The sequence below is a fragment of the Molothrus ater genome, chromosome 15 (assembly GCF_012460135.2).
Source record: "Molothrus ater isolate BHLD 08-10-18 breed brown headed cowbird chromosome 15, BPBGC_Mater_1.1, whole genome shotgun sequence".
In the NCBI taxonomy this organism is placed as follows: domain Eukaryota; kingdom Metazoa; phylum Chordata; class Aves; order Passeriformes; family Icteridae; genus Molothrus; species Molothrus ater.
The window spans coordinates 9,968,158-9,988,020 of NC_050492.2; positions in this window are offsets into that span (position 1 = coordinate 9,968,158).

Here is a 19,863-nt window from a genome sequence, read left to right on the forward strand (position 1 = left end):
CCTGTGCTCCAAGTCCTTCCAGCAATCCTGCATCCCCATCCTTCCCTAGAGGGAATCATGGCTGGAGTGTGTGCAATGCAATGGCTCCTCTGTTCCAGGGGTGACAGTGAAGTGTCCTGTGCCAACAGCACTGACATCCTTTGGGGGGATAATGGGGGGGCTGCTTTTTTCCACTGTTAATCTCCCTCTGCCCTGCCAGTCTCTGTCAGTTGCTGCCTCTGCCAGCAGGCAGTCCTATTTCTTTGCCCCAGCAATAGCTGTAAAATTAACTTTCACCTATCCAAAACAGCTTGCAGGGATTTAGCCACGTAATTTCTTCTGACATTAGTGGAAGATACATGATTAAAACTTAGCTCAGTGGCCTGAAATTGTCCCAGTGGTGTGTTCACCTTATCCTGGCACCAGTGATGCCTCAGCATAGCCAGGGCTCCCAGAGGCAGATGGGCTTGAGGGCAGGGAACTGATCTACTACTTCTGCTCATGGCAGAGATTTCTCATCCTGCTTGCTCTGGACACACTGAACAGGAGAACCTCTTTGCAAAATGATAATTAATGAGGCAGGAGGAGGTGTGAGAAGGAAGATGGATGAAGGGGAAGTTAGAGGAGGAAGTATTGCCAAAATATGGCTCTGTCCCCACCTCTTCCTTGGCAAAAGCCTCACCCACATGAACCTTTTACAGCCTCAGCTAGGGTTAGGGTTAGGCACAGGGTTTGGGTTCCAAAAACCCAAAGTTCCAGGCACACTGCAGCTGCAAAAGGCATCCCAAGGGGAACACAAAACTGCCACACCATGGCTTCCACCACAGCATTTTCCTTGGAAGCAGCCTTAGCAGGCGGCTTTTACTGCCTAGATGTCACAGACATATTTTATGAAAAATCCTTTCCTTAGGGTTTTTTCTCCTGAGAAGCTGAGAGGCCTCAGGAACAAAATGTGATCTGCTGCTGTGGAATGCAACAGGTGCATCTGGGATTGGTCTCATGTGGTTGTTTCTAATTAATGGCCAATCACAGCCCAGCTGGCTCAGACTCTGAGAGTCACATTTTTATCATTCCATTTTCTGCCTTCCTTGCAAGCCTTCAGATGAAATCCTTTCTTCTATTCTTTTAGTATCGTTTTATTATAATATATATCATAAAATAATAAATCAGCCTTCTGAAACATGGAGTCAGATCCTCATCTCTTCCCCCGTCCTGGGACCCCTTCAGTGAACACCTCCACACCAAGGGTTAGGGTTATGCCCCCATTTTGCATTTAGAATGGTGATATCATTAATCATATTTTACTGGTGAATGCAGGTGATTCCCACAAAATCCCATAGAAACTGAAATCCCTCAGTAAATGTGTTTCCAGAATACAGTAGTGTGTTTCCAGAAACAGTAAATGTGTTTCCAGAATACAGTAAGTGTGTTTCCAGAATACAGTAAGTGTGTTTCCACACTGGAATTCAGAACCTAGAATAGTTCCCCTGGTTGTTATTCAGGGACTGCCTGCAGTATGGCTGGAAATGCAGAGCATCCATTAATACCCAATTGTTTTATGAAGTATAAACTGAGACAAATCAATAATAAACCCTTTAGAAAATCAGCAATGAAAATGAGGATTTGGAAGCCTCTTCCAGAGGGTGTCAGCAGGGAGTATGGGTTAATTAGTGAAGAGTCTGGCTGAGAGACAGAGATGTCCCTCCTGTCCTGCAGCACTTTGATTGCTCAGTGCAGGTTCAGTCACCTGCTGCACTAAACCCACACTCAGTATCAGCTTTTTGGGATTCTCAATAGCCTGTGACCTTTCAGCACCAAAGGCAGGGAGGAAAGAGGATTGAACACAAAAAAAGGGCAGCAAATGCAATGGGAAAACTTCTGTGGAAGGCCAGAGAGCCCTTAAAATGATCATCCAGAGTGTCATTAAAATTCCTGTCTAGTTTTTACCCCAATATATCTAACAGTCAGACCCCAAACTTCAAAACAAACTATCCAAATCATGAAGATTATTTCTTAATAAGCAGTAGCTGCTGCAATAGCAAGAGGACAAATTCCAATGCAAGAGAGAATGTAATTGTAGGTAAGGTTTTGGTAAAATCTTTTAAATTTTTCCTTCTTTTTAAAAAATTCTTCCAGACAGTCAGAAAATTATGGACACTAAATGGAAGCTGTTCTGGCATGTTACAGGAATTACACAAGTAGCTGCTGTGTAAAAATTCAATATATGCTTAAGAACAACAAGAAAGACTGCCAAATATATTAAATAATCTCAAGCATTAAAGTATACTATGTGGGGAGATTAATGATCTCGGACACAAAAATATCTTCCTGAGGAAGTGGAAAAGCACTGAAGTATGAATGCAAAATAATTGTAGCATTTACATAAACCCTGCTCAGGCTCTAAATCATCCTTGGTCAAGGTTTCTGTGTTTGCAAGCACCTACAGGCACTTATACTCTGTTTATTCCTTCTCCTTTTATCTCTGCAAGGTCAGCCCTCAATGAGTCCTTCATTTATTGTTTGCTGAACAATTGCTGAAATGACTGCAAAATGTACAAATAAGCTGAACAGAAAATGCCTATCCAGAAAAAAATTATTGTAATGGCTGCTTAAAACAATTCCAACTTCCACAATATCACAGAATCCTAGAATGGTTTGGGTGGGAAGGAAATTAAAGATCATTTAATTCCAGTGCCCCTGCCACAGGCTGGCAAACATTCCAAAAGATCAGGTTATATAAACAACAACATAAGGTAATCCTTATCTCCATGATTTTCGGGTCAAGAACATTAAAACCACAAGCACACACACTGAATTTGGCTGTAATTTTGTTAGTGAAGCTATTGTAACATTTATGCCATGAGATGGCAGCTCAGCAACCATCTGAGAATGGCTGGAGGTAACTTTACTTCCCAAAGTTCATGGCTCACACTAAGTATAAGAATACTGCAAGGCCTTGTCATATCCTACTGTATGGCAAAGCAGCTGGCTCAAAACTCAAAAACTGAAATGATGCAGCCAAAGCACGAGCTGGAACCTGGGCACCTCCTGTGCCAGGAGGTTTCTCCATGGGATGTGCCACACAACATTCAAATGATGCCCAGGAGCCACAGGAACCACGACGGATCCCAGGTGAGCAGGGATTTGGTGCTGCTGGTAACACAGGGTTGGTAATTCCTCAGTAACAGCACTTCCAAAGGTCACACTGATGCTCCCAAGAAATAACAGCCACCACCAGGGTGATCCCACTGCAGACATGGCCTGGCCAAACCAGCTGCCCATGTAAAAAACTGTTGCTGGTAGAATGCGAATTCTTTTGGGGAAAAATTTTATTTAAGCATTTAAGCCTCAAGTATTTTGAGGCTAAAATAAATCACAAAGCTATGAAATAATGAGAAACAGTGGGGCATAGAACTAGATACAGCATGTTTCTATGTCTTTGCCAATAGAAGAGAACAAAAAGATTATAAATCCCTTCCCTCAAATTACCCAGGGGTCAGGAGGAGTGAGAGAGAGTTCTGATGTGCTTTTTTCCTGGATCTATTTCTGCTCGCCATCTTCAGCTGAAGTCACTCTGCATCTATTATCTCCTTGGCCTTTCAACTTTTTGTGGAGAGGCCTGGGCCTATAAATAACTACAGCCAAGGGAATGTGGTGCTTTTTGCAGTGGCAGAAGGATGCCTTTGAAGGCTGGTCCTGAAAACTGCCTGGTTCTGAACCATGTCTCCATGAAGTCACACAAACAGAGGCAGGTGAAATTAGAACATTGAGAGACCAGAGCAGCCTGAATATTTGTGGGGAGGGAAAAGTGGGTTTAACAGGTAAAACTTATTTAAAATGCACCAGAGGAAAACCCCAGGTTTTTCCAACTACCCCTCCTAGATATCTTCAGGGATTAAGACAAAGAAAAAGGCAGATACTCAAAGCAATCAGGGTCCAACTCTAATTCTGCATTATCAATGTTATAGAGGTTACAAGGAAAATGCTCCTTTTATTTTTTGGCATATTCTGATGTTATTCCTGTCAGCCTGATTCTTTGGATTTGGATGTCTGTTTTCATTCTGTCACTGCAAGTGAAAATGGATGTGGAATCAAACCGGTAATCCAAATATTTCCCCAAACACCAAGAGAAATCAAATCTGCATTGAAACTTGCTACCTCAGGCACTTTATTAAATGCAAATTATTCTCATTAAAAGTAGTATACCCAAGGCTGATCTCCAGACATACTATTGACTTGATCAAGCCTCCTGCTGAACAACTCTATAAATGTGATTATAAATATTAATGAAGTTCATGTAAATAACATCTCCAACAGTGCTGCTGCTGCTACACAGGTAGAGTGCACAAGAAATTTATTTATTTATTTATTTATCATCTTAGGGAGGTGGTCCCCTTCTCTATTAGAGGGAAAGAACAGAGCCATGAAAAAACACAAGGAGTACCTAGGAGTGAGGGAGAGGCTGAGTCACTGGCAAGGCCAAACCCCTGGAAATTGAAACAAATTGGTCCTGGACAGCAGAGTTGGCTGTATCCAGACAAAGGATTCCCACTCCACCCTCGGCAGGAGCCTGCTTTGGACAGTTTCACAAGGCTGATTCAGCACCCAAAAGCCTCTCACAGCAGTGAATGGTTCATTTTGCAGGGGTTCCTGAGCACTGCCCAAACACATCCCTGCCCAGGAAGGACGGGGCTGCCTTGGCAGAGGGAGCTGCCCATGGACTGGCAGATGCAGCTTCAAACAAGCTCAGCCCACTCAGTGTTGGGCTGCTGTGGGGACAGGACCAGGTGGCCTTTAGCTCACCTTTAGTTTAGACCCTGTCTCTCTGCTTCTTTACCAAAACCAGGCCAGACACCCTTCAAAGTTACTCTTGGCAAAAGTTGGGTGGGCGATCAGGAATATCCTCCCAAACATTCCAGCCCCTGGTGCTGCTCCATGGCAATGCCAGGGTCAGAGAGGACACCTTTGTGCCCAAGGTGAGGACACCTTTCTGCCCAAGGTGAGGACACCTTTGTGCCCAAGGTGAGGACACCTTTCTGCCCAAAGTGAGGACACCTTTCTGCCCAAGGTGAGGACACCTTTCTGCCCAAGGTGAGGACACCTTTCTGCCCAAAGTGAGGACACCTTTCTGCCCAAAGTGAGGACACCTTTCTGCCCAAGGTGAGGTCACCTTTCTGCCCAAAGTGAGGACACCTTTCTGCCCAAGGTGAGGACACCTTTCTGCCCAAGGTGTGTCACCTCAGCTGCTCCCTGGCAGGGTGGCCTCAGTGGGCAGCTGGCAGAGCCCCAGGGCCATCTCACCAAGTCCTGACAGGGCTGCAGATCCAGGATCTGCGCAACTCAGCGACAAGAAATGCAATGCAGAGTGAAGGGTGCCTAGAGCTTTTCCAGAGCACTGAGTTCAGCACCATTGAGACGTCTGAAAGGGAAGATCCAGGCCAGACAGCTCTCAGTTCATCTCCTGCTCTTTCAGCAGGCAGCTGCTGCTGGGGAGTTTCTCAGATCATCTCTCTGATGTGCTCCATAATGAAGGAGCAGCTCCCACACACCTTCAATGCACACACGGCTCAAGAGGTCACTGAAGTCACTCTGCATCTGCCAGCAGGAGCTCTGCCATGGCTGAGGCAGTTCCTGGGTTATTAATGCTGTGATTTTTATCTTTTACTTGTGATTGTGTTTTGTCCTATTTCATAGGGTTCAGGATGAGAGAATAAAGTCTCTTCAGGGGAGGAAAAAGGGAATTTGAGGCAAAAGTCTCATTAGTAGATAATTCTGGTAAAACTACTCTGAACCACTCCCCCCTGGAGAGAGTAATGGCTACAAAATCTTCCCTCTTATTTTATTTTTCTATAAGAAAAGCTTCAAACTAAAAAGAAATCTCATCACTAGGGAAAAGAATGTTTGGTGTGGCTTTGTTTTGTTGTTTTGTTTTTTTTCCTAATGAGAAGTTTTGCTTCTATTTGTTTATAAATAAATAAATATTCTTAAAAGTTACCTTTAAATTTCAATCTTGCTGTGCTGATCCTCCCTGCACATGTTTTCTTAGTGATCAACAGGCAGAATATGTACCTATAAGTATATATCCATGAGGAAACATTGAGCTATAGCTCATTAGTGAGCTGCATTTATTTTTCATTTTGAAATTACCTTGTAAATATTCAGGAGCATGATGCAGAACAGGACCTACCTACGTGCCTCCTATTCATATCACTGAGGTGCCTTATTTTGAGAGTTTAGGAATGTGTGCAATGTGCATGAAAGACATGAATAATTATCATGATGATTGCCAAGAAAACAGAAGCAAAGCCCATGAATGACAGTCAAGATACACAACGAGTTGAAGAGCCAGCACAAGGCAAGAGGACAAGTAGCAACAGTCACAGCTCATTGTATGGGCTCAGCATCAATTCTGTTTTCCATGGCCAGGGTGCCCCTGAAGGGAGATGGAAGCAACTGAGGAAAGGAACTGCCTGAGTAGAAAAATTTTTGGGTTCAGTTTTTCTCACATAATAAGAGGGAAAAATTCCTCAACCCAGAGCTGAAATGTTACTCCTTGCATAGAGGGGATGGGATGTAACTCACAAGGGGAGTGCTCTGGTGCTGTCACACTTGGCAACTCTTCATCCCTGGGGAGTGTCACCTGCAGACAGCCCTGCAGCTCCCTCCCTGATCCCTGTGGGGATCCTCAGAAGGAGGACAAACCTCTCTACCCACAGCTCTTGTGCTCTGGGCTGCTCGAGGATCAGAGGAGCTTGTGTTTGGTATGGTCTTTCTTCCACATTTTTTTAATTTGTAGAGATGCTTCTTTCATCCTTCTCCTCACTATAAATGGGAAGATGGCATCTGCTCCCCCTGTTCCACGTGTCATAACACAGACTTGGCTCTTGCTGCCTATCAGCAAAGTTTGAATTTATCCATTTCCTGGAATTTGGAGAGAGCAAATGTAGGTGGCAGACAGGACTGATTCTTGAAACCTCCTTTCCTTCATGTAAACCAGTGCTGTGAATGTGAATGTGTTTGATTATGTGCAACTCAGACACCTCCATGTCTGAGCCAGCCTGGAGGAGGAGGTTCCTCCTCTCCCCTCCTCTGCTCTGCTCCCCGCAACACTGTCAGATGAACCTGCCTTAGCTGTTCTTAGCTGCATGCTCTCAAGAATTCTTGTCAAAAATTGCCAAATAATTTTTTAAATCTCCTCAGCTGGATTCTTGGAGTGAAAACAGGCATTCCTTTCAGGAAGAGAGGCACTGCCTTGTGTGAAAGATTGATACTGTAGGAGCCTAGAGTTGAAGGTAAGTGCTTCAAAGGAGAAGTAAAAAGATTTGCAAAAGTTCAAGTGAATCTTACTGCTAAATCACAACTAGTTGAAGCATGGGTGTTTAAACTGGTTTTAATTCGGAAAGCAAATAAAAGAAAAAAAAATCTAGAAAGAGCACTAAAAATCTGTTGTAGGACAATTGCCTGAAAGTGCTGATCACATTCAGCTCAAGTTATAGCAATTATGGACAGGAATAAAAAGAAAACAGATTCCTCAAGACAGGCTGATGTGGTACAACCCTGAAAGAGAAGTGTCAGGACAGAAACATGGCAGTGACAGAAAACTGCCATGGTGTTAGTTCTGCACTTGGCCCTTCTGCACAGCTCTGCAGCTCCTAATCTATATTGGGATTACATACAATAAATGGGCTATATAAAAGCTAAAAATATGGGATACAGGCATAATGTGCCTGTAACAAAGGACACATAAGTAACTGCAAGAAACAGAATGTGATTAATTGCAGATTTATAAGCAATACTGGATATACTAAACAATGTAATCTTTTAATGACACGGCATGTGTAGGCACATAGCCACACTTATGTCCCCAGCTACAGATTTGCAACATAAACTGGAAAATTTTTTGGTCCATCTTCTCTTGCAATGCCTCTTTCACTTTCCTCACATATGAAAGAGAATGTCACATTTGGTGATGTTGGAATATAATTGAGAATTATTTAAAAGTCACTAGTAACTCTGTGACTTGCTGCAGGTTTCTTGGGTTTAAGAGTTAGGGGTGTTTTTGTAACAAGTATTTGTTCTGAAAAATAATTACTCTGTGTCTGTCTTTCACAAAAATATTGAAACAGACAGTCGTGGTCTTGGCATTCTAATAAGGATGTGACATTTCACAGCTTAATGCTTATTCTTGCAGGGGAAGATGGGGAATTCATTTTCCATTGACCCATGAAGAGTCCCACTGAAATTGCACTTTTGTCTTAAACTCGTGGAATGATGAAAGATGGGGCAAGAAAGTATTTCTAAAACTATATTTAGCCTATTGTCCTTCCCCAAGACACAGTCAAGTATACTACATCATTCCTTGAAAGTCTTTCCTTTAACATTCAGGTTAAGTGAGAAAAACAACAGTGAAAAATAACCCAGGGAAAAAAATAGAGAGAAAACTGAGCAGGAGACAGACAGGCTGTCATGAAAAGATGGGAGGGCATGCAGGTGAGTAAATAATCCAAGGCCAGATCTCAGCAGAGTAAATCCACCTTGACTCCCTTGCCTCTGCACACCCGTGGGACAGAAGCTGTGCAGTGTCCCTCAAGGCTGATGATTTACTTGCTACCCCAACTCATAAGCTTACCAAACTAAATTTCTACCAAAATGAAATTCTTACCAAGACTTTTGTACAGGCAGTAGGCTGGGCAGGAGAGTGTCTGTTGTGGGTACCATGTTAACAAGGAGACCCAGTTGGGGAGATAACTTTTCTTTAAAATCTTAACTTGCATAGGCTCAGAGATTGGTTTGGGTTGTAAAGGATCTTCAAGGATCACCTATTCCAACCCTTCTGACCATGGGCAGGGACATCTTCCACTGGACCAGGTGGAAGCCCCATCCAACTTGACCTGGAACACTTCCAGAGATGGGGCAGGCCCAATTTCTCAAGACAACTTGGTTCATGTCAAAGTTGAGTTTGAGCTGTTAGCAAGATTCTTCACAGGGAGGAACTTCTGGTAGCAGGAGGAAGGTAAAGATGCAGCCATGAACAAAATCAGGTGGAAGTTGAACAAACAGGGCTGAATTGCTTTGTTAGCATTTAGCCAGTCATGTGAGCCTAGTGACTCCTCTGGCCCTCAGTCCTGAAGTTAAACCTCAGTGAAGCTGAGCAGTTAAATATGCAATTAGCTTTCAACATCTGACACTTCAAATGTATTCCCAAAAATCACACCTAGTTCCTGAACAAATCAATCAAATGTACTACTCCTTTTAAATTTTCTATGTACAAAGAAATTGTAGCTATTAGCCCAGAGGGAATAATCCCAGCAAATCCATCAATCTGAATGTAAGAATAAGGGATAAAACACCTTATGTGAAAGGCACATCAGCAATGTCACTCCTGAGCTGGACTGAGAGCTTTTTGCTAATGTCAGTCTCAGATAGTGCTTCACACAATAGCCAGAGCCAGCAGCCTTTTCAAGCATTACTCATTAAAAATGTCAAAGACCACAAAATATTTGATATAAAGATGTGACCTTCAAGGGAGGAAAATACAGAGGCTTTTCCTTCTGAATGGCTGGTACTCTTAAGTGGAAACTAGGGCATAAAGAAGAAACTCAGCAAAAATTACATCTTATTTAATAAGAATACACAGGATACATGTGGGCCTTCCAGGAGAGCAGGCTAACATTGGGTGACAAGGGATGAAACCAACCTGTGGTCTGCCAGAGGAGTGTGAGCTCCTGTGAATAGTCGTTGGGTTTTTTGTTTGGGGGCGTTGTGGTTTTTTTTGTGGGTTTTTTTTTCCAGTTGGGGTGGGGTGTTTATTTGCTTTTGTGCTGCTCAAGGTAGCATGAACTCATTCTTATGTACCTGGGCAGAAAGGAATTGCTCTCCCTTCCCCTACTGCACTGTTGTTTAACGGGGAGTTCCTTCCAATCCTTTGTACACACTGGGCTCATCTCTTCCCTCTGCTTCACCCTGCAGGAACATTCCTATTGAACAACATGTTCTTCCACCCAGGACAATTCTCCTGATTGTACCACTCTTTTGGCACCATGACTTTTTAGGCCAGCAGAAGACCAGAAGGATTCATTAGACAAATTCCCAGTGGTGTTGTTTGCTGTGTGCCCTCATCCTTGTGGGCATCCTGCTTGTGTGGGAAGCACATGGGACCCCTCCTGTGCTGGCAGGGAAGTTGTGTCAATGGGCTGCACTGAGTGCTGGCTCTGAAAGACATGGGATTTTCACCAGTGGATGCTTGTCTCAAGGCTTGAATCACCCAGGGAATAGCCAGCAAAGCACACAGACCTCTCAGTGGAGACATTACCACTGAGAAGTGAAGAATCTTCCTTGACATTGATCAGTTTTTGTTATATAGACAGAAATAATTCTTGTTTTCATGAAATCAGTGAGTCTGTCAGCACAGCATATTCAGTCTGGGCTGGGCCTTTAGGTATCCTGTTTTTCTCTCACTTTACCAAGGAAAGACAATTCAACTCATTCCTGCTACCAGCAAGAGTCTACAGTTCTACATGCAGTGAAGCTTTGTAAATTCAGTCCTAAAAATCTCCTGCTAGAGGGATGAAAACATGTTATAAGGTTTGAATAGTTGAATGTATTTCAGAGAAGCTTTTCTCTTTTATGACTAAGGACATTTCCAGCAGGAGAAAGCCAAGAAAGGACAAGGCTTATAAGTCAGTGCAGAATATTCTATAAGTTCACACAAGGAAAAGAAGATACACTGAACTGAAAGAACAGAAGATACTTCCTCACTCTCCATCACACTCCAAAATAAGGTGCAAATGCAAAGTCCTCTGCTTCATAACACCCACATCTTCAGGGCAACAAAGGCACTGGTGGTTACAGCTCTCCCTGAGGAAGAGCAGCTACTGCAGTCTCCAGACACAGCACAGGCTTTGCCGAGTACAAAGAGACCTGCATCACTCCCCCAACAGTCTCTGTTTTCCTGAGCAGTGAACACCTTCCTTCAGGGGAACAACAGGGTGACTCAGCTCTGAAGGAGAACAGAGCTAGAGGAGCACTGGGGAGCAGTTTGTGAAAGACTGAGCAGAGCAGCTCAAGCATTGTTTATGCAGCCAACACCAGTCATTTCACAAATTATTTCTTACCAAAGCAGGTTCAAACCTACACAAGAAGGTGCCAGCAAACATTATTTCCTTCCCCCACCTCATTTAGCCTGCTCTCTGCATCTTATAATGGAAAGATTAGGAAAGGTGAGCTTTTCTGTCCCAGACACTTTCTTGTTTGGTAAGGCTGGCAGGGTTAGTGCAGGTCAGAAACTCACAGCAGCTCCCTGGGCCAAAAAGCTTTATAACAGATCTGCTAAGAAAATTGTTGGTGTGAGAGGTCCAGCCTAGTGATTTGAGAACATTTACAGTTGCCTTCTGCAAGCACAGAGGACTTTTCAGCTTTTACAGAGACTGACGAGTTCAGCAGATCATACTCACAACCTCATCTTTAGGACTGGAGCTAAGATGGTGTTACAACACAATTAATCCTATTGAAATCTGTGGGGGGATAGGATGTAAAAGAATAGAGATAGTGCAGAAGGCAGTCTCACCCCTGAGGAGCTGCAGCTGCACTGATCACCAAAGATTAAGAACAGGCCTGCCCTTAACAGGCCACAGCTGTGCCCAATAAGGATGGGGGGGCTATAAAAGAGTGGGTGAGCTGGGTGAGAAGAGGGTTGGAGTTTGTTGGCTGTGCTGTGAGGAGATGCCCATGAGAAATCACTGAGAAGGTATGGAAGTTTTGCAATAACAACAGAAATTATTTGCTAATAATTATCCACTTGCTAATGATAGTGTTGTCTGGTAGCAAGATCTTCTGGTCTGGAACAGGCCTAGTTATGCTGTCTTTATTCATTCTTTAGTGGCCTATATATCATGACATGGGATTTTTACCAAGGAAGCTACACAAAGTTACAGATCTTTCAGCCTCAACATGAACATTTATTAAAGAAATATTTGATGTAGTATGAGGCAGGACTTGTAGTCCTAAACTGGTGCTTGAACTTTATGCCCCTTTTACCCCCATGTATCTATAAGCATGTTTTCTTTTGCTAACTTTTAGAGACATGCACGAAAATAAAAATGTATCATCTAGCATAAGTGATTTCAGAATATAGGATCACTGTGCTTCCCTGACACATCTTCAGCTGTTTTACCCCTCTGTTGAAAATCTACATTTTTAAATTTCTTTAGTTCTAGCATACATTACCTCAGTGACTCATTTGCTATTAACACTAAATTTCATGTGTTGCTAAGATAAAGCTGTTGGTGTTAATACTGCACAGGAGTGAAGCTGTCACATCTTGTGGATGTCTGTAGTAATTGTTTGCACACTTCAGCTCAATGGACTGAGCCCACACTATATTTTAGTCAAAGGAGCCTGTATTGCTTTTCCTTATTCTTTCTTCTACTTTTTATTCCCCATTCAGGGGTAACAGCTCATTTAGCATCATGTTAGTAAAAATTAAACCTTGATCACCTGGATGTGTCCCTTTCTACAGAAACATGCAGGGCTCAGCCTCTTACAAGTCCAGAAAGAGTATTAATTGTAACATTACAGAGAGAAGTGGAAATCTATGAATTGATTTAACAGCTATTTTTGAAATTTTGCTCTGATTTTTATACATGAAATAATACACAGGAGTGACAGACATTCATCTTAAGACAAAGTTCTTCTTGAGTGACATGTGAATTAGGAGTTCAGGCTGTCAATAATCCAACAGCATTGGGGATTTAAAGGGATTTTATTCTTGTCAGAGGGATAGTTTATAACAGGCAGATGTGCAGAGTCAAAAACATAATTTTGACAACAAAAACCTTTTTCTATGAAAGTTTATCTCATTACAGAAGCCAGGAATTGGGGTTGGCCACTGAGATAAGGATCTGTGGGATGCTTTGTGCATAGCAAGAGGTGCATTGCTGTTCCAGCAGGGATTCTGTAACCTCGTGCCCTGCAGCTCTCATTACCTAGTTTGGGCGGACACAATTCAAAGAATATTCTGAGTTGGAAGGGACCTACAAGGATCCTTGTGTCCAACTCTTAGGTAAATGGCCAGTACTACCACAGGGGGACATTCACAGTGCAAAATCACAAGACCAGTTGATAAACTTTTCAATTTATGCCAAATTAATTTCTTACCTGTATTCTGCACAATATTCTGTAGTGTGTCGAGAGGGTATCACTGAATTTCATACTTGAATTCACCCTTCTGAGACCAGGACATCATCCCCTCTGACACTGATTAATGTGTAAAATGCTCCACAGTGCTGAAAGCCAGACTGTGGGAGAGTTTTTCAGATATTTGAGCTTACACTTGTGCACATTTTCCTTCAAATTCGGGCCTGAGCCTTTGTCTAAAAAAGAATGATCCTGCTTGGATCCACATCTCACTACTCTGGGGGGGATCTGCAAACCCAGGGAAGCTGCCTGGGGCAGAGCAATGATGGAAAGACACTTCTGCCAGCAAAACTCACAGGAAAAGCAGAGTAATGGGTGGCCATAATAACTTCACAAGATGGTGAAAAAGGGATGAAAAGAAATGTTATCCTTGTAAGGCTGTTATCTTTGGCAAACCTTTTAGTTTTGTAATAGAAAATAGAGCTTTGGTTCCTATGTTATACTTGGGAACACGTGATACCAGAGTGAGAAAAATCACTGCCCCAAAGATCTCCTAGTTTAAAATGAGAAAAGGGGGAAATGGACACAAGTTCTCCAGAAAGGGAGTTTAGGTAAGAGTAGAAGGGGTTTATGTGCTGCTGTGGATTTTTTTATACAGAGATATTCACAAACAGAACTCGGGCACAAGAATTATGTGAATTGCAGTCCCTCCACATTTTACTATTAAAATGAAATGTGAAACTGAAGCTGCTTTCCAGATGGCCTGGCCAGTTCCACCTGGGGCCAGACATAAAACAGTGTAGCAAAGACAGAAGTTCCTGACAGAGGGACCAAAAGAAAATAGGCCCATGAAACAAGTGCTTCTATTAGGCTAGAAGCCTTCTGCCTGGCCAGTTTCCCAAACAAGAGCAAACTTTGCTCTGGGCTCCAAGGATTCAGAGAGCTTTAACCTCAACCTTCAGGTTTGAGTCAGAGTTTTGCTTTCATTTAGCATTTCCACAGCAGTAACTAAGTCAAATAAAACCTCTTGGTCCTGTTTCCTGTGGGAATTACCCAACCAATTAATATGTTTGTTTATTACTGTATTTCTCTAAAAGAAATTGTAGCAGATTGAGTTGTCTCTTCAGAGGAAAGCACCTCTTGCCCAGGATATCTCAAGACACACATATTGCTCTGCTGTTCTAATCAGCCTGGGGACAGCCTGAATCACAAAGAATATATTTTTACCATTGAAAATCTTTAGCAACTGTCAAAGCTTGTTTCAGTAAAACACACTCAGAGGGAGCTCATAAACATTCAGAGTGTGAATCACGCCTGAACTAATACAATATGTGCTGTGATTGGAAAGGTAGGAGGAGCCCAAGCTGTAACAGTTTGCTTCACAGTTTAGAAAATAAGGCTGTGTTGTATTCCAAGGAGTAGCTGTCATGGAACTGGATGTGTCTTAACTAGTGAAACAACCCAGTCTAGGAACACTTAGGAGCACATCTGTGATCCCTGACCTGATCTCACCTCAAACATGTTGTAGCCTGTTCTAAAGTACAACAGCACAAGAGACCCAGCAGTCTGCAGCACTGCACACCGCATCTTCTGCTTTGGAATATGCCAAATTCTTTAAAATATCAATTCTAGCTTATGCAGACCAGGAAATAATTAAAACATTTTTACTTGCAAGTGGAGGAAGTTAAGGAAGGCTGAAAGTTAAGGAACACTGAAAATGAAAGCAGCAAAGCTGCAGAGAGTTTTGGGTGAATGTTTCATTTGATTCTCATCACATTCAACTAGTTAACACAAATGAGTATTTTTATAATCAGGGTTCAAAGGTGACAAAAGAGAAGCAAACTGCAGTCAAAATGGGATCATTTCACTGGTGACACATATGAAACCTTGAAATGCTGCTTGACTTTTATAGGAAGCTGTAAATCAGGCCTGGATTACTTGAAAAGTTCAAGAGCCCTAGAAAATGTTTTAGCTAAATGCAGCTGAGTTTTATGATTTGTGCTTTTATGCACTGAGCTCTGAAAATGAGCAGTGCCATGAAGTTATTTCAGAATCTCCCTGAAGCAGAATGTTGGACCTGCCAAAAAGAAAAGCAGGAAGTGGTGATGTTTCTTTTGTCATCTTTGTAGATGCAGCTGTACTGTTCACCAGGGTGAAGGCGTGCAAAGACACAGCATTGTAAGGGCTGTAATAGGTATTCCTTATGAGATTTAAAAAAAAAAATAAAATCACAGAACAGATATTTGTCACAAATTTGTCACAAGTTTTAATCACAACTGCAGAGGTTTTAAGGGCATTGCGTACTTGGTCCAATGCAGAAAAGCAAAAGAAGTAGCAATCCCCTTGAAATGCTGATACTGTTACCTGTTTGCAATTCAAAAATACAATATTAACCATTCTGATGTCAAAAGGGGGTCAGGGAGTCTAGGAACCTAGCCTGTAACACAAATGTGCTGCAGTGGTTCCTGGCAGATTTTTCTACAGCATGGGGAAAAGGGGAGTGTTATATCATTTATCTACTTTGATCTATTAATAAAAGGCCTGCCATGAGAAAATGCAGGTTGCATTTTTCAGAGAAACAATCAAGGTTACTGAACCACAAATAAAATCCTTATAGCCATGCCCTGATTAACCTTTAATGCTTTTTAAGCAAATCAGCCTGGTTTGGAGCAAAGGGCAGTTTCCTCTGCTGCTGTCCTATTTATAAACTTTAAAGGCTTGCAAAACAACTGGCAAGCAGAGATGAGAATCTGAAATGTGCCCGTTACAACCTGGCAATATTCTTTCTTAGCTTTTAGGAAATTTGAACAGGAATCAATTTTCAGTGCTGAAACATTTTGTGAATTGGTACACAGCAGTGGTGTGCTGCCTGGTGAAGAATGCAGAGGAAGGGAGAAGAGGTTTCCATGCCAGCAAATGTGTCTTTGACTGTACCAGAGAACAAAGTGTACAGACCCTGACTATAATTTATATTTGCCACAAGACCTAGAGATGCCAGAAGACATCATGTTAGTCAGGACAATTCAAATTGAAGGATCTGTACTATGCTTCTTTAGCCAGAATGTCTCAAGTGGGAAAAGACATGTTGAACGCTTGAAAAAGGAGTAAAATTTGCTTTTATTTCACTGGCAGCTGTACATATCATTTGCAGGAAAATCACCAGCAATGTCTTTGTTAGCTTTATGCATTATTTGCAAACAGCAATTCCTTTAAAAATGCTTCATCTTCTCTAGCTCATCATTTATGCCAACAAGGTTCCCCCTTGGCCCAAATCCATGCTCAGGCTGGAGGGGAGGAGGCTCAGGGGGGAACCTTCTTGATGTCTACAACTCCTTCAAAGCCAGGTGGGGGTTGGTCTTTTCTCCCAAGACATGAACAGGAGGAAATTGCCTCAGGCTGTGCCAGGAGAAGTTTAGATTAGATAATTCAAAAGATTTCTTCACTGAAAGGGTCATTAAGCATTGGCACAGACTGCCGGGGCAGTGCTGGAATCACCATCCCTGGAGGGGATCTACACAACAGATGTGTAAATGTGGCACTGGGGACATGCCTTAGTGGTGGCTTTGGCAGTGCTGGGGGAACAGCTGGGCTCCATGATCTCAGAGGGCTTTTCCAACCTAAACTATTCTGTGACTCTCTGATACCCTCAGCTGTACACAAGCATTTGGTCAAGGGCTCTGTAAAGACCTGCTGGGCTGATGCATCAGGCACAGAACCCAGGGTGGAGATGAGGTCAGGATGGCTTGGAAAGCAATAGAAAGCTGTGCAGCCTCTAGCACAGGGACTTAGAGAGTCAAGCTTTGGTTTAACAGGTTACAGCTGCAATTATTTCTGTGGTAGGGAATGACAGGGCCTATACAAGAGCTAATCAAATAAACAGCACATGCATTTCACAGCAAGAACGGATTCCATTTACAGATGTGTCTCAGGAAACTGAACTGAAAGGTTGAAATTATGGTGGCAGTCATTATTGACTTTGGCATTAACTTGCTGGGATGAAAAAATCTCTCTGTAGGAAGTAAATTAAAACCCATGAATGAAATTAATTTAATTTGTACTACCTGACCAGTAGACTTTATATTCCATCAAGATGTGATACAGTTTGTACTAAGAAGTCATTTTTCTCATGGTCATTTGAAGGAAGGGGAGCAGCAAGCAGAGACTGAAGAGTGGACATGTCAGAATTAATTTGCACCATGGTGCTTTGGCTTTAAACAGTTATAGCCACAGGTCAGTTCTAGCTTATAGGAACTTCTGCTGAGCCAGGAAATTTCCAGGTATGGAAATAAAGAGTTTGGATAAAGCAGGGGTGATTCTGTTATGAAAGTGCTCAAAGCAAAGGGCCAAGCTCCTGTGCCTGGGGGCTGCAGCCCCCTCCCTTCACCCAGGTCTCCCTAAGCCTCCCCCAGGAGGGGTTCAGGAGAGCTGACCTTAGAGTGTTTCAGAGGTCACTTCCACCCCTTTCCTTCTGTGATTTCATAAGGAATTTGCCTTTTTAGCTGCTTTATTCTAGGAGACAGACATCCATTCCTGGGGTGGGGATGAAATGTGGTGTCAGATTTGCTGTTTCTCCTGGTGCATATTCTGCCTGTGCATCTGCTGAGGCAGACAGTGAGGCTTGTGAAAATCCAATACAATCAGCTTTGTGACAATTCCCTTTTTTCCTCCTCACTCCTTGCATGTCTCTCTGTCTCCTTTCAATACTCTGGCAGTTCTCCAGACTAGAAATTTGATGAAAGAGCAGGGATGTGTTATGAGCATTGGCAAGGTTTCTCATCTTTGCCTCCTCGTTCTCTGCTTGCTTACTTTCACATGAGCAATGTAAACCCACGTCTCTGATGGGGTAATGAGGACATGGTATCCTGTCAGCAAAAGCAGATGCTACTCAAAGCATCAAACCACAAGAGTATCTAATGAACACAGAGCAGTAATAAGTGTGTTTTCAGACACCTCTGAGCCTGTCACAGGAGCAGAGCCCTGGATATCTTTATCAGTTTCCAGTACTGAAGTACATGGACATGTCCCTGGTTCCTCATTACAGGTTATGTCCTTTTATTTCTCAGGAATTGAAACACCCCTTGGAATCTGAAATCTGCTCTGAGAGTTGACTGCTTAGTGCTGTCAAACCTAGTAAAAGGCAAGACAGGTTTGTAAGCTCTTTTTGCCCTGGGATTTATGTAAGGTTGACATGAGTAAGTGCTCTTGCTCCTTAGGGCAAGTGTATCAAACTCTTTCAGGTCTTGCCCTCTTATCCTCTGTTTCTGACAACTTACCCTGGGAAGTTTCTCTGCCAGATTTGAGTTTGAGAAATGACTCAGGTGTGCAGAGAAGCAGAAATGTGCTGCTCCCTGCTGCCATGGAGTGAGAGGCAGCTCTTGTAGGTCAGTTCCAGGTGGTGAAATGCAGAATTCCCAGCTTTGCAGTACTCTTCCCAAAACAGAACACAAATGAGAGCAGGACTCATAGGCCACCCCACCCCTCTGCAAATCAGTTGGAGAGTGAGTTCCTCCAGACTAATCCTTCACCTCTGCAGACTCAGATCTCTTACACAGCCCACAGAATTTGAACCTGGGCTGTATGGAATAACTTTCCATGACTGCCAGAACTGAAACACTTCACATGGGGAACATTTTCAGTTGCAGCTCACTGCTCTCTGTCCAGGTACATCCAGCACATGGGTCAGCTGGGCTCCTGGCTGTACAGGGGGGCAGACCCAGGCAGTGGGGAGGGGCTGAGAGAAGACCTGGGGGATAATTACTGGGTTTTGAAAACCTGAAATTTTCTTCCTGAAGCTCAGAAGTGGATCTCCCTTTCTTTAGTGGTGATGGATGTCCTAGCTGTGCCAAGGAGACAGCCCTGGGTAATCAGAGTATGGGGAATGTCTGTGCTCAGGAATTTCCCTCAGGTGAGCTACTGATTGCTGAGCAGGGAGGGCTCCAGCACTCTGCCAGGCTGACACAGGCAGACCGATCTTTTCTTCTTAGCACAATTTAAATAAAGCTTCTCCATCATTGCAGCCCCTCTTTAGGTAATCAAAGGCACTACCCAGCAGAAAATAAAAGCTGCCCATGCCTGAGCAGTGAGCTCCCTCACATAAACTCCAACAGGGATGGATGATTGTCTCAGTATTTGCTGTTTCCCAGTCTCTCATCTGGGCTTTCTGACCCCAAGAAGGGTTGTTCCTGCTGCAGTCATTCCATAGCAGAGGCATTAAAAAGTCTCTTCTCTTCTTGGCTGTCCATTTGCACACAGCTGGCAGAGGCTCCTCTCTGGGATAGCAATGCCTTTGTCACACATCATTCATTTGAGGGAGAAGAAAGCAAAGCATAAAGGCTAAAAGGCATTAAAAAGTGAACTATGGGCAGGATTTCATGTACTGAAAAGACATCTATTTGGATTTTGTGGGCTTATTAAAAGAAAAATATTCATGGTTAATTAATGCCAGTGACAACAAAAAATGGTCCAAGCGTCACAATGACAGAAATTACAGATGAGCTTTCTAAGAATACAGAGCTTCAATTTTATTAATAGAAGACAAGATTGACTTTTTGATAAATGACAGAGAAATTAGGATAGACTTAAAGACAAGTTGTACTCTCTAGGTATGATTCTTCCTATAAGAGAACAAAAAAAACCTCCAAATTACTCTATTTTTCATGTTTCTCTTGGTCTTCTTGTTCCTTAAATACCCTGTTCCTCCAAACCTGGGCAGCTTTAATTCACAATCTCAGCAAGCTTTGTCCTCAAAAG